The following is a 16057-nucleotide window of genomic DNA, read 5'->3' as shown; positions in this document are numbered from 1 at the left end:
ATTTGGTGTCCTGCGCAAGGAAGCAGCGAGGTAACGGCATGGCAGGCAAATTGGAGGCTGCTTGCCAATGTGATGGCATGTTTCCTGTAGCTGTATAATTAATGAGATGGGAATGGGATGATATGGTACAAAAGCTGCCACTGTGGCTGGCGGGTAAAACGTCCTTCTTCATGCCTGCTATTGCACTTAGTGCAAATCTGAGAAGATTCCACCCATAGTCTGGGGGGTGGGGGGTGCCTTTTAAAAGACTAATGGATTTCTTGGCTCTCAGCCAAGCCTCATTATGTATTCTTGGCTGAGAATACATACATTAGAGTAGTAAAACACATGAGCTCCAGAGAACACATTGCTTGATTGACGGCTCTGGTTCTCTGATCTCTGCTTTCAATTACACAATGTTGAGTTACATGAGGTTAAGAGGTTTCAAGTGCTTGCAGTTTCAGATAGTGAAACTTTAAAGGGTCTAGATGATTGACTATTTTATTACTCTGTGGTAAAAGGACTTTTTTTTAACATGGTGGAAAGTTATGAATGAATGACTGTTTTTTAAAGCTTTTTTTACACATCCTATTGTCACTAATGGGTCCATTGGTTCTATCTAGTGTAGAGTATTTCAATGGGCATGGAAGTTGCACAGGTTGGCATAGGGGGCATGAAGAGACATGGTGTAGGTGGAGGGCATAGCTTGGCATAGCAAGCACAAAGGGCAGTAGGGTTGTTGGGGGTCATAGCTTGGCATGGGGGACATGAGAGGCCATAAAGGGTGGGTGGGGAAATGAAGTGGCATGGATGGGACATGGGAAGTGTGTGAGGATGACGGGGTGTGAGGACTGAAGGGCTGGAGGCTTTTTTGTTTTTATTTTAACTAAGATGAAATTCCACAGCACCCAGGCAGCCCTTTTCAACAGCCCGCCTTGGCACCCAGCAACATCTCTGGCTGTCTCTAACCTTTTTCTAAGGTCAGCTGGTCTGACTGCAGTCCACACCCGCACCCTCACAATCAAAATCCCATCCTTGTGGACACTTTCTCCCCAGGCAGGTGGACCGAGCTGTGAATTTTCCCAACTCCTGCTGCCTACCTCGAGGATGAAAAGCCAGGCCTTAGTATTTTCCACCTACAGGATCAGTGTCCACAAACTGCTGAGCACTCAGCTCTGTGACATGCCCTTATTCCAATGGGAAGCTAGCGATTCCTCACAAAGAAGACCAGGAAAAATAGGGGCTGAGTATATGCAGATCAAGACCACCAAATTCTTTGATCTGTCTCTAAAATCAATTCATAACTGTATGAAGAAAGGTTTATTCTAAATGTAAATTGTTAAATACAAACAGTTTGCTGTACATTTTGGCAAATACCTGCGTATGAATTGAAGCTACACTCACATCAAGGCATTTACTTCAATGGAAATACAAAGTAAGAGCGATGGAAAATGGGCAGTTGATTCACTGTCATCGTTTTATGCTAACTTAAAATTACACCCCTTGGGTTTCACTGTATATTTTGTGATGCCATCAGAAACCCACAGTTCAATCACAGCCTTGTAGTTCACTCCTGCATGTTACAATTGCAGCAGTTAGAGTTTACCAAAATCTGTCACATATTCATGCTGTTTATTTTGTTGTGATTTATCAATCTGGCTACATCTGTGGAAGGCAAACTTTGATGGATTAATATAGCTGTTCCATAAAGAGCCAAATTTAAATTAAATGGCATGTGTGGGCTCGACAATTATGCAGGATCATCAGACTTTCTATATTACAGTGATGCATGCAAGGTCTGGGTCTGACAGGCCTGCTTGAATGTTTTTTTTAATCTATTTATACACAAGACAATTAGACTGTTAATATTCTTCTTAAAATTTCATACCTGCTTCTTGTTATGTGAACATGGACAAGAAATATTCACACACACAAACACAGAACAAGATCAAGCATTGTTAACTACCCTTATAGGGGCCTACCAAATCTAAACCTTATACTCATCCCTACTATCAAAGGATATCCTTACCATTCTGATTAGCTGAAACAGAAACCACGAGCTGCTGTGTCCCATCAGCTGTTGGTATGTGTCTGGATCTTCTCATTCTACACAGTTTTGTAAATGCATAAACCAGTACAATTGCAGTTTCTCTCCTCCGTTTCATAATAATTTCTGGTAAAGCTGTTTTTTTTTTTGAAGCTCGAGAATATTGTGAGATGGTGTGATAATGGAGTGAGGAGGTCTCGAGGAACAACAGTGAGAGACTGTATCTAATTCACACCTCAACACAAACACATCGGAACTGACACGTCAGATTTACTGCTATACTGTTTGACAGGTGTAAGGCCTCAACATTTACAAAATGCTCAGAAGATTCCGCAAATGAGAAACCCTGACCAAATGTGAAATAACAGGATATAATTCCCAAACAATTAACACCCACCCTCCAAGGTCTACACAGTAACATTGATAAAAATGATCATTACAAAAATCTTCTGTGAGTCCTTGGTTTTATTGTCTTGCGCCATTATTATGCTCCTGAGAGCTGTGGAATGCAGGGACAGTTACAAGTGTAATATAGTCAGATCTTTTTTAAACAAAAAAAATACACACACTGACTGCTTCACTGTAAAGTGTGAACAAAAGTTTCACATGTACAGAAAATTAAATCTCTCTCCTGAAATCGTTCCCAGTTTGATCAATTAGTTTTGTTTAATGTGTCACGGCAAGGAATTCCCAGTGGCCACAATACGTTCCCAGCAGACTGATTAAAAAAATGTGGAAAGCAGGCAGCGCAGCAATAAAAAGATATTTGCCATGAAATTGTGACTAGATAAACTGTTTCCTCAAGGGTGAATTAAAGACTCACAGCTTTTAATTTGGACGTTCACTCTCACAAGCCCATTATGACAGGTGCATCGGACTCCAGTGCGCAGGTACAGCGAGCTTTCACATTAATGGAAACCTGATAGCTGTGTATCAAGTCCCATTTTAAATTTCCTTCAGACTGGATGGGCTCACGTTGTCTTCTTCGTCTTAATTTCTTGCAATGGTGGGGCTCAGTCCGGCCAGTAAGGCAACAGCTGTCCAGACAGTGGCCCAGCAATTTGACCTTGCTTTGCCAATTTCACAGGAGTAAGATGGATGCCTGAAGCTCCAAAACGGTGGGTGGCAGGTGCGGAGTCTTTCTGTACCGAATGTGGCTTCAGCCCTTCCATTGGCAATCAGGGCTCACATCAAAGGAACGTAAAAAGTCCTATGATACTATCTAAGTAAGGGTCCTGTACCTGAGTACCTAATTTGTCAAATGCCAAAGTCACTTAGAAAATCATGATGCCAACACACAGCAAGGACCCGGCAGCAGCACCATTTAAAGTCTCATCTGCTACATACAGGTTACTTGCTGGTTTGTCCTGCTAGGTGCATTATTGGCCTAATTTCTGCCTACGTCACCTGATTGCTTTGCCTGTACAGCAAACTTACACCAGGCACGTAGGGTTAAAAGTGCGCCCATATTTCTACATTTTTCAACCCCATCAATGAACAAGTGAGTGAGGCACAATGATTTTCTCTGTCTTTTACAACTATAGGTCTGTGTAATGTTAAGTGAATAAAACCTGACAGCAGTCCTAACGCATCGGCCTAGTGTGCTGGTGTTTCTTTTTATTATGCCATGGAATGATGAGACAGTCCATGGAATGGTGAGACAGTCCCTGAAACCAGACGTCACTCTCATACGTCTTCCATAATCAGTCACAGAATAGGACCAGAAGAGGCCACCAACTTTCCAAGGTTAGGAGCCAAAGGAGGGATAAGAGAGAAAAAGTAAAATATTTCAAAAAATTTTGAAAACTGAAAGATATGTGAGAAATTCTGAGTCCAAGTCAACACTTTCAGAATTATTGAGAACATTTAATTATAACCCTTGATGTTCAAATTATTTTGTCACTGTAAGTTGTAACCAGAGCTCTTAAACAATTGAAATGTTCAAAGCAATCCATGGGATCTGCTGAAAAGAATAAGTGTCCTCTTGAGATTGACTAAAAATGTTGCTGCTTTTGTCCTACCAACATCTCAAGAGTTGATTTTTGTAAGAGGCTTTTGTTCCTGAAAATGCCAATTAAGTAATAGCTGTTGATTGGCACAAGTCAGGGGGCTGATGGTGTCTTGACTAGAGTTTTTCAATCCTTTGAAAATATAAGGCAAACATTCAACATTGAGGCTGCTATTGATGGTTTGCAATTCCAATTGTCTGGAAATGTAGTGTTCTCTGAGGATTTTCTCAGTCTTCTTGTTAACCAGTATTGAAAGAATCATTTGGAACCAGAGATGCGTTAAGAAGAAAAATGCATGTTAGAATTTCTAAGGTGCACATGCATCCCTGTGAGAACAGATAGAATTAGGAGAAATTAAGGAACATGGATAAGGTATGTTCCATTACCTGGGTCAATCGTATTTTACACTTTTTATTAGCTGGCATTATGGTGATAAACCTTTCCTTAATTTTCTATTTTTTCATTGGGGGTGAACTTTTGGGCTGATAAATTGCTGGGAATAGAATACGTTTCCTTATTAGTAAGGGTTAATGCAGGAAAATGGACCTTCTACAGAAGAGCACCCACAACAGTACAGGTAGCAAATTTTCATGTTCCACCCTGCTGTGACATCTATGAGTGAGATTACGGCCTAGAGATTAGTTGACGCTGTGCTGATTTTACAGGTGTAAAGCAGGCACTAAAGCGTCCAACATTTGCATATACATGCACACATCCTACATCAAGGTACTCAAGTTCTGTCGAAGGGTCATGAGGACTCGAAACGTCAACTCTTTTCTTCTCCGCCGATGCTGCCAGACCTGCTGAGTTTTTCCAGGTAATTCTGTTTTTGTTCTACATCAAGGTACTACTGTTTCCAAATAAGCTGCCTGACTGCTATTTGAGGTCCCCTCTCTAAAATTGATCTCCTTTAAACCCAGCTGATGTAAAGCCAGGTGTGTTCAGTAAAACCAGATCTATATGAGGTGTCATCACTTGTGGCCTTTAAAGGGTGTCACCAAAAAAGGTGAATCTGTTAAAATATACTTAGCTGAATGTGGAGCTGGGAGGAGTTTGAGTGCCGAATTCGACTCAGTTCAGTGCTGAAGTCAGTTGGCTCCTACTCAGCCAGCTCCCAATCACTTCCCTCCCCAGCTCCCTATCATCCAGCCCTTCCAATCACCACCTTCCATACTGATCAATCCCCCCCCACCAACCTTTCCTGATGGCCCACATTCCGCAAGATCACTTCTCCCAATCCAAATCACCTTCATCCCTCCTGATTACTTTCAGCCCTCTCAATCATCCCAATCCTCCCTCAATGTCAGTTCCACCTTCTCTCAATCATTCCCTCGCCCTCCCAGGATCTTCCCGAAGGTTTCGTTGGTGACACAGTGGCCGCGACATCCAGTGACCAGAATATTGCTGTTGGCATGTGGGGGTGGGCCCAACACGTCAAAGCGCAAAATGATGCAAGATGACGTTGGGCATGTCTGTTGTTCAGCAGGCGCGTGCTGGGGGTGGCTATGCACCCGCTGAACTGTCAACAGCCTATTGAGGCCATTAAAAAAGTAATGAACCCTATTAACAACACTGCCCATCCAACCTTAAGGCTGGCGGGCAGGCAAAGAGCCCAGGGTGGCCTTCGTGTTTTTCAGGAGACCTCATCCACGGGTGGGATGAGGTTTCCTGAAGGTTTAGCAAAATAATTAAATAAATTTTGCTAAACGTACAAACATGCTCCAATTTGTGTGACACTGTCACGTTAGGGGACATGTTTAAATAATTTTTCTGTCCATCCATTCAAAAGTTTTATTATGAACTTAATCTCCCCTGAGGCAGCTCCATGCCTCAGGGAGATTGCTGCGCTCTTTCACGCACATGCAGGCCCCGGCTCTCCTTCCTCCCCCCGCCCACACAGGTCGCACTGAGTGCTACTAGCCATGCGTTATGCTAAGCGGGCCTTAATTGGTCCGCCCATTTAAAATGGCGACGTGCAGCCAATCACAGACGGCAATCGGCTCCTCGCCCAGCCCGCCCGACATAAGTAAGATGCTGCCCGGTGTGAAATTGCTGGCAAGCTCTCTGTGGACACCCAGCAAGTGTCCTCAGCTCACCCAAGGATGTGTCTTGGGTCTACGCAAACTGATTACGTTGCCAAGGATTACTTTGGTGTTGTTTTGAACCTTCAAGTTGAAAGTTCATGGTAAAAAGGCATTAACAATGGAATGAGATGAACTGCTGCTTAAAGTAAACTCATTACTTCTGAGGCAGTCTCAAAGAACTAAGGCAAATTGCTTAACTTTAAATTTAAGCTTCTAAGGAATTTGCAGACATTAAGGCCTGGATTTTCAGTCTTGAGTCAGGAGTCAGGACAATTCCAAGCCCTGCTAATCCAACCACAGAGAAGTGCACTGGAAGTCGGGATTTTCATTCTGGGGTTGCAGGGCTCTCTGGGAGTCAGACCTGCTGCCCCCAGAAAGAGTGCAAGTGTTGCCAGTTGTGGAGGCAAACTGGGCGGAAGGCCTTCCACAGTGCTCCAGCATGCTGTCCAAGATTTTTAAAAAACATAATAGAACAAAAAAACACACTCTCCATGTCCCATTAATGCCACCTTATGCCCCTCCACCCACTCCCATGGCCCCTCATACACTTCATGCCAACCTATGCGCTTCTACCACTCCCACTGGCCCTTAACAGCCCCTTTGCCAACATCATGCCAACTCATGCCAACACATGCCCTTCACCCATCACCCTTTGCCCTTACACCTACCATTCCAACTCACCCAACATACACCATGGGCAGACCTCAGCACCCATGCTGAAATTAAATCAAATGAAGTTCTAATTGTCTATGGCAGACTTAATTAAAAAAAAAATTCATTCATAAATACCCATTCACTACATGTATATATCCCTTCAATTGCATCCTCACATAAACAAACATTTCATTCAAGTGCTTAATCCCTTTTAAAAATAAATATTTGAATTCATAGTCCTACTCAAAGAGTCTATAATCACTTGGAGCTTTCAGTCAAACTGTGAAATGGAATGCACCCTACTATGATAATAGAACATTGTGAAATCAGTTATGCAGCACTAATTCAGCCATGGTAACATTTAGGCTTATGTTTACAGGCAGAGTGAAATAGCAAGCAGTGGTTTTCTTAAAATACACGAGGCATTTTTTCAAAGATTTAAAGAGCAGGAATTTTAAATGCCTAGACTGCTTGGCATTTGCCTTCGACAGTTCAGTTTGACACTTTTGACAGTTCCAAAGCGCTTGACAATTAATGAGTTTTTGCACTTTTTGCACTCATTCATGCCTAATTTTAACAATATCAAGGGACACCTAGCTTCCCCCAAAAGGCCACCTGACCTCCCCAAAAGGCCACCTGACCTCCCCCAAAGGTGGCCCTGGACCATATGCAAAAGGAGATCCCACTCCTCCAAAGGATTGCTCCTACTCAGTCAGGTCTGCACATGTTGTGATTCCCACTCCTAGCTAATGAAAATCAGACATGACTAGAGGCAGCTGCCATTTTATATGGATTGCTGCCTCCATGAAACATGCATGAGCAAATCCCAACCTGAGCCCAATGATAGAGGTTCTCCATCATTGCGAAAATCCAGGCCTAAGTGATCATGTTGACACAAGAAGAACACATCAGCACGTTGGAAGATAAAATAAAGAAAATCAAGTTCTTCTGTTCCATAATTTGTCTCATTCTTCATAACATGGTTAGGGACTTGTTCACAGGTTATGTGAGCTCTTGCTTTAGAAGGACCCATGTTAAGGTTCGTGATGATCCTATGGCAGGCATCGTAAGAAAAGGTTTTGAACTACCATTGCCAATTATTGACATTTTCACTCTGATATAGTTCTATCAAGGTTTCTCAAAGGCTAGATCCTTTTAGTTTATTTTTGTTGCATTGGCTTTATTTGGAATAACCATCATCCATAACTCTTCTAGTACTTCATTGTTGCAGTGCAATCCTTGAACACATTGTCATTTCACAATTGCTTGTTGATCTCCCCTCTCAATTACCTGTATGAATTTCTCCATTCAAGTTTCCACCCTTTCCACAACACATGAACGAGATTGACCAAAGTTACAATTAACGTTCTCTGTGACTGTGGTCATAATCCCTACTAGCCATTCTCGATTGTCTGCAGATGTTGACACAGTCAACTGCACCATTCTTCTCAAATACCTCTTCTCTGTTATTCTGCTTTGTCCTAGTTCACATCCATCGAACCATGATAGGGCCATTTCCAGCAATGACTTCTCTTCCACCCTCCCTCCCCTGACATGCAGCAAGAATCTATCCTTAATCGTCTCCCCTTCACCGTCCGTACATTCCACTTGGAGGCAATATCTATAGATTTCAAACTCTGCAGCTCCACCATCTATCTCAACCCCTCCATTGTCTCTGTACTTTCAGGCTTGTCTGGTATCCAGTTGAGGCTGAGCTGTAATTTCCTCCATCTAAACACTGGGAAGAATAAAGCCATTCTCTTCAACCCTGCCAAAAACTCTGTACTGTTGCCAGCCTTTTCCTAGCCATTGTGTCAGACTGAACCAGACTGTTTACAGCCACAACACAGTTTCAACCCTGTAACCTCTCCATCTTTCTTTTCATCTTTTTTTATTTTGCCTGCCTCTGTATTTATCTCAGCTCCCCTGTCACTGAAACTCTCATTTGTGCTTCTGGCACCATTAGACTCAAGTAATCCAATACTCTGCACACCTTCCACTCTTTAGAAACTTCAACTCATACAAAGCTCTGCTCCCCATAACCTAGCCAGCAAAAGCCTCATTCAGTCAATTAATCAAAATGAAAATTCTCATCCTTGTGTTTACATCCCAGCATGGACTGGCTCCTCCTTGTCTCTGTATCCTCATCCTGCCCCACAATCTCCCACACAAAGCCCTTGGCATCTCTAATTCTACCTTCTGTACATCCATCTCACTTCACTCCACCATTGGTGACTTTGCCTTCTCTCAACCAAGCCCTCGGCTCTGGACTTCCTTCCTTGAACAGCTTCGCCTCTCCACACCCTGGGGTGGAATTTTAAGGCCCCATCGCGACAGGGACAGGGCTGTAAAATGCAGTGAGCCATTCAAAAGTCCATTGACTTCAACGGGAGTGGAAGATCCTGTTGGCTGGAGGGGCCCTTGTTTATAATCAATAAGTAATATTCCAGTTGCTTGTATTATTTGCATGGAGTACAATCTGAAATGTTTTAGATTCATTGGACCAGCTTACTGTTGGGACGTCATTTCGTACAACCCACATTCGTTCTGCACAACCTCAGCACTACTTTGTAATAAGAACATATGGGGTGGGGGTCAGTAGGAGGGGGTGATAATATTTTTTTCTTTTGATCAAGTTAGCAAGAGAAGGAATCTGCCCCCTCTCCTTAATTTCCCTTAACAAAGAAATACAATTACATGAGGATTTATTAGTGAATTAGTTAATTGTAGCTTATTATTCCGATAGTACAACCTGCAATGTATACTTAGGGCTTGCACTGGGACAAATGGTAAAGCAAGCTTGCAGTGTTTCATGCTTGGCTTGTCATACATGTACTCATGTAATATCTTTGTACTAAATATGTAGTTAGGGCTTTGACAAAAAAAATGTAACTTGAACCACAATCTTTAAGATGTTGACATAGAGGAGTTAATTACTGAAGCTGGAAAGAATAAAAACATTTATAAGGGAAAAAAAACTGCATTCCAAGACCACTGCTAATCGTATTAACATTTGGAAGAGTTTAATACCATTCTTGTTAATGTCGGCAAAAAAACTATAAAAACATTGATTTTGGCAAGGACATAATTATCAGCTGGTAAAGAACACAGTAAAAAGAACCTTCTTCAGAAGAAGTGAAAGAGATTCCCTGTTCAAACTTTATTCAGAAACTGAATGTGCTATTGTTTGCATCCTTTAAAATTGCTTCATCAGCATAAAAATGTTTATTTTTTAACTGAAAATAATTCATGCAAAACTTGCAGGTAACTGAATCTCATAATCCCCTTAAAAAAACCCTGAAAATATCACCTTTTGGAATAGATCCAATAAGATAAAAAGCTTTTAACACAATAAAATGGCATAATGAAGTTTAGAGCTCTGGTTCTAAGGAGTGCATCAAGTTGTCCTGAAAGGTTTGTGTCCCGTTGAAACTGTATCAAAAACAGAAGGCACAGGAAGTGAATTAGATACTGGCCTTTCACTTCCCAGTGCCTGCTTCAAATCCAACTCTGGCTTTTGCAATAAATATCTGTTCTGTCTGCTGGCCATAAGGGTCTAATGTAAAATGAGTCTTTGCAGTTCTTCAACCCAGTTCCTCTAACATGCCCATAATTAGCACTAAATTGGGAATTTCACTGAGAGAGGCCACAGATAGGAAATGAAAAATGTCACACTGGTGGAGTAGGAGGCATTCGGACTACGTGGTCAGAGCTTTGGACAGCTGGTGTTGATTCTAGTTGCCAAAAATTGAGAATGTTTCATTCTCCAAAATTACTATCAACATTTATCAGTGCTAAATTCACAAAAAGAAAGCATCTGTGATACTATAAAAATCATTATTGCATATTCCTTGCAAAAACAACTTTTCCTTAAGTATAATAGTCATATGTTATGAATATACATATGCATTTAGAAAAATCTGTTTCCCATTAAGGGGGTCAATAGTATGAAATCAAACATACATTTTATTAAATTATTAACAGAGAATTGATATTTAATGTAAATAAGCCACCGTAAAACTCAAACATAATTCAGAAACTTTGTCTAGTTGCTCAATATTTGTAGAACGATTCATGTTTTAGATTGATGCTGGAGCTAATTTGGGCAGGAATATGTGCTATTGGGGATTGATTCTTTAAGATGTCTACCACACTAACTCAGATGGCAAACAGGGACTAAAAAAATGAATTGAGTACTTTCATATGTTCTTATACGAGGGAGGGCAGCAAATCACACTGAAAACTCAGTTGACCATTTTGAGTTTCATAAATACCTAAAGCTGGCTTAATTCCAACTATAGTAGAGTTGAATGTCTCCATCCGTTTCAAACATTTACTACCCTAACTGGAAATGGCAGTAGGCTCCTGTTGCTTGTAACTGAAGCCATGGCAATACAAAGTAGTTGGTGAATCAGCTGGTGGTGTGTGATCTTTGACAGTTGAAACAAATGGATCAGCCCCGAAAGTCTTGCAGAAGAAGTCCAATTCCTGGTGGTATTTGTTAGCTACATCAGTTTTGAGCAGAGTAGGTTTGCTCTTGCAAATAGCCTTGGGAGTGATATTAATCCCTGCCTTCTGCCAATGAAGCCAATCTGGGTAGTCTGCATGGATGTTGGGAGATATGTGTCCAATCCTTGGTGGTACAGTTGGGCAAGTGCTCTATTTCCTGGTGGTGTTATGAAGTTTATACATCAACTGCTTTATTTATATTAGGTAACTCCCCTCCCCATGAAAAAAATACAGGGTCCTGTTCGATACATTTCCTGATCACTAAAATTCAATACAATTGATAACTTCAATAGCAATTGAATTGTTTTTATATTGTCAGTGTTTTTACTCAGTTACATATTTGGATCAATTAAATTAATTTTTAGTGGTTTATGTGCATGTCATTTCAATTAAAATTGGGAATATTAAAGGCTGCCATCTAGAATTTGCATCATGTTGCCTTGAAAATCAATGATGCTATATAATGTATGTATATATAAAATGTATGTAAAATATATGTTTGCCATTATCTGTTCCCCATGTCGTGTTCAATTGTTCTGTGTTTGATTTTGTGAGTCTGGAAACTGATCGATGCTCACTGTGTTTGATTGGTTAAGACTGGTTGTGGACTCAGTAAAAAGTAAACAAACTGTAGAAGAGACTGAAAAGTAAATCTAGAGCTGAGACATTTTAAAGCACTGTGAATAAAATCTGTTATACACATGGAAACTTGTGTATTACTGCATACATCTGAGATATAAAATATAAAACACCCCACACTTAGAATATGTCTAATTATTGCCTGTTTATAAAGAAAATTCAAATAACAATGAATAATCATGAAAAGCCATTTATAGCCATGCCTTTCATCCTAAAACTCACATTGCCTCCACTTAAAAAGATCAGCTTTGTGAGTAAAATATTCTACTGATGCAATCCACCATCTCAAGATTGGAAAGCTGCCTGTCCAACATCCAGTGCTGGATGAGGAAAATTGTCTGGTCACTGATCCCTAGCTACTACCTCCATCCCTTTCCTGGCAGACTGTTCACTTGGTATCAGATTTAACCCCAAAATTATCAGCTGACCATATATGCACAGCATCACCAAGGGTGCCTATTTCTAGCTTTGTAATGTCACCTAACTTCACTTATGCATCAACTCATTTTCTGTTCATCTTTGTTACCTCCAGATTAACTGTTCTAGTACACCTCAGGCTGCATTCTACATTCTACCCCCTACTACCTTGAGACTATCCAAATCACTGCTGCCCATGTCCTAATTCGCACAAATCCTATTCACACATAACCTTTCTGCTCACTGACCTACAAGAGTTTCTGGTTAATCAATACTTCTATTTAAAAATTTTCATCCTCATCAAATCCGTCCATATCCTTGTCCCGGTCTACCTTCGTAACCTCCTCCGTTCCCACAACCTGCGGGGATATCTGCGCTCCTCTAATTCTGGTCTCTTGATCATTCCTGATTTTACTCGCTCTACCATTGGTGGCTTCAGCTGCCTGGATCCTAAGTTGCAGAGATCCCTCTATAAACCTCTCTGCCTCCCCACCCCACTATCTTCCTTTATGATACTCCAATCTGGCCCATTATCCCCTGAGGTGGCTGAATGCCAGATTTTGGTTTGCAATCCCCCTGTGAAATGCCTTGGGAAGTTTTATTATGCTAAAGGTGCTATGAGAATAAAAGTTGCTGATGTTGCTGTGAGGTGCTGAACATACTGCCACTGGAGGCGGTAGGAGCTGATTTTATCAGAAAACTCAAGAGAGATGCTTACATGATTGTACAATTTTCATTCAACGCAATCTGGTGAAAGATTTAACAGCTAGGTTTGTGAGGTATTCTGGGGCAAGATAATATGTAGAAACTGAGATTGATCATAAGGATCATAATGGTCTCTGTTGTACATTCATATATATATGGAATGTGTTTTTCTATTCAATTGCACTGTTACATGCTGTGTGTGCATTTTTTTTGTTAGGAGAAAACTGACGGAGAACTAATCACATATGAAACAATAAAAATATTTTTAAAATGCTACTCACTTATTTTTGCTTATTCCACAGAAAGCCTTTTATTCAATTTAAAACGCATTCTGTCGAGGTTAAGTCTAGGGCTCGGATAAATGAAATTTACTAACCACTGGAGGTTCCCCATTGCAGTCTTTGGGAAGTGCTTTAAACAAGCCCTGGATCTGTCAAGCACATTGGGGCAAATAAACCAGTTTCATTTATTGGACAACCTTGTCTAAATAACTCAGTAAACACAGCAGGCTGACATAAAGCCACATTTTCAAGAAAAGACAAAAATAAACAAATGTTTCAGAAATTATAAAACACAATGCATGAATAAATTTAAAATATCAACAAGCATCTTATAATATATTTGTTACTGTATTATCAGATCAATTTGAAATTGCACACCTTCATAACGTGTTAATGATTTTAATCCATTCTTAAGTATCCGAAGTTACAGGTCCAACAAGGTGTTGGATGGCTGATTGCATTCATTTAACTATTTTCATAATTTTTTAAATGTCAACTTCGTTCGGTTGGTAATAACCTTATATTGGAGTCAAACAATCGTGTGTTTAAGTCCCATCCAGGACTTCAGTAGATCACTGACAGAAGAGTGCATAACCATGGGAGTACTGCATTAACACCTTTTTAAAAAGATATTGAACCAAAATGCCATTTGGCTGTTATGTCCAAGATAAGCTTCTGACCACATATGCACAGCTTCACTAAGTGTGCCTACTTTTATCTTGGTAGCATCACCTGACTCCACCCATGCCTCAACTCATCTGCTGCTTGTTACCTCCAGATTAACTATTCTAATACACTCCACGTTGTCTCCCACATCCTACCTCCTGTAATCTTGAGACTATCCAAATCTCTGCTGCCCACGTCCAAATTCACACAAATCCTATTCACACATAACCTCTCTGCTCACTGACCTACAAGAGTGTCTGGTTAAGCAATGCCTCGATTTAAAAATTTTCATCCTCATCAAATCCCTCCATAATCCTTGCCCTGGTCTACCTCTGTAACCTCCACCATTCCCAAAACCTGCAGGGATATCTGCACTCCTCTAATTCTGGTCTCTTGATCATTCCTGATTTTGATCACTCTACAATAAGAACATAAGAACATAAGAAATAGGAACAGGAGTAGACCATTCAGCCCCTCAAGCCTGCTCTGCCATTCAATAAGATCATGGCTGATCTTCTTGCGTTTCAATTTCCACATTCCCATCTAACCCCAATAACCTTTGATTCCCTTTCCTAACAAGAATCTATCTACTTCTGCCTTAAAAATATTCAATGACGTCACCTCCACCACCTTCTAAGGCACAGAATTCCAAAGTCGCACAATGCTCCGAGGAAAAAAAAATCTCCTCATCTCTGTCCTAAAAGGGCGACCCTAATTTTAAAATGGTGCCCCCTAGTTCTGGACTCACCAACAAGAGGAAACATCATTTCGATGCCAACCTTGTCAAGGCCATTCAGGGTCTTGTATGCTTCACTCAAACCACCCCTCGCTCTTGTACGCCCCAGCGGAAACAAGCCCAGTTTGTCCAACCTTTCCACATAAGACAACCCATTCATTCCAGATATCAATTTAGTAAACCTCCTCTGAACTGCCACCAATGCATTTACATCCTTCCTTAAATAAGGAGTCCAAAACTGCACACCGTATTTGAGATGTGGTCTTGCCAATGCCCTGTATAACTGAAACATAACTTCCTTACAATTTAATGTTTAATCCCTCTTGTAATAAAGGATAGCATTCCAGTAGCCTTCTTAATTACTTGCTGTACCTGCATACTAACTTTTATGAATTATGTACTAGAACAACTAAATCCCTCTGCACCTCAGAATTATGCAGCCATTCTCCATTTAAGTAATACTCTGCTTTTTTGTTCTTCCTGCCAAAGTGAACAATTTCACATTTTCCCATGTTAGACTTCATTTGCCAGATCTTTGCCCACTCAATCAGCCTATCTATACCCATCTGCAACCTCCTCATATCCTCTTCACAACATAATTTCCTACCTATCTTTGTGTCATCTGCAGATTTAGCTACCATGTCTTCATCCCCTTCATCTAAGTCATTGACGTAAATTGTAAAAAGTTGAGGCCTCTGTGGGACTCCACTCATCATATCCTAACAATCAGAAAAAGACCCATTTATGCATGCTCTCTGCTTTCTGCCAGCCAGCCAATCTTCTATCCATTCTAACATGTTATCCACAACATCTTGTGCTTTTATTTTCCATAATAACCTTTGATGTGGCATTGTATCAAATGCCTTCTGGAAATCCAAGTACATTATGTCTACAGGCTCCCCTTTATCCACAGCACATGTTACTCCTTCAAAAACCTCCAATAAATTGGTTAAACATGATTATCCTTTCACAAAACCATCCTGATTCTTCCCCATTGCCTTGGACTCTTCTACGTGCCCAGCTATAACTTCCTTAATGATCGATTCTAATAATTTCCCCATGATCGATGTCAAGTTAACTGGCCTATAGTTTCCTGTTTTCTGCCTCCCTTCCTTCTTGAACAGGGTGGTTATATTTGCTGCTTTCCAATCTAATGGAACCTTGCCAGAATCTAGCGAATTTCAGAAAATTAACACCAGCGCATCGATTACCTCATTAGCTACCTCTTTTAAGGCCCTAGGACGCAGTCCATCGTGACCTGGAGACTTGCCAGCCTGCAGCTCATCACTTTGCTCAGTACCATATCCCAAGTTCCTTTCTCCCGTTCACCT

This window comes from Carcharodon carcharias, chromosome 7 (assembly GCF_017639515.1).
Source record: "Carcharodon carcharias isolate sCarCar2 chromosome 7, sCarCar2.pri, whole genome shotgun sequence".
NCBI lineage: Eukaryota > Metazoa > Chordata > Chondrichthyes > Lamniformes > Lamnidae > Carcharodon > Carcharodon carcharias.
Note: the sequence above shows the minus strand (reverse complement) of the source record.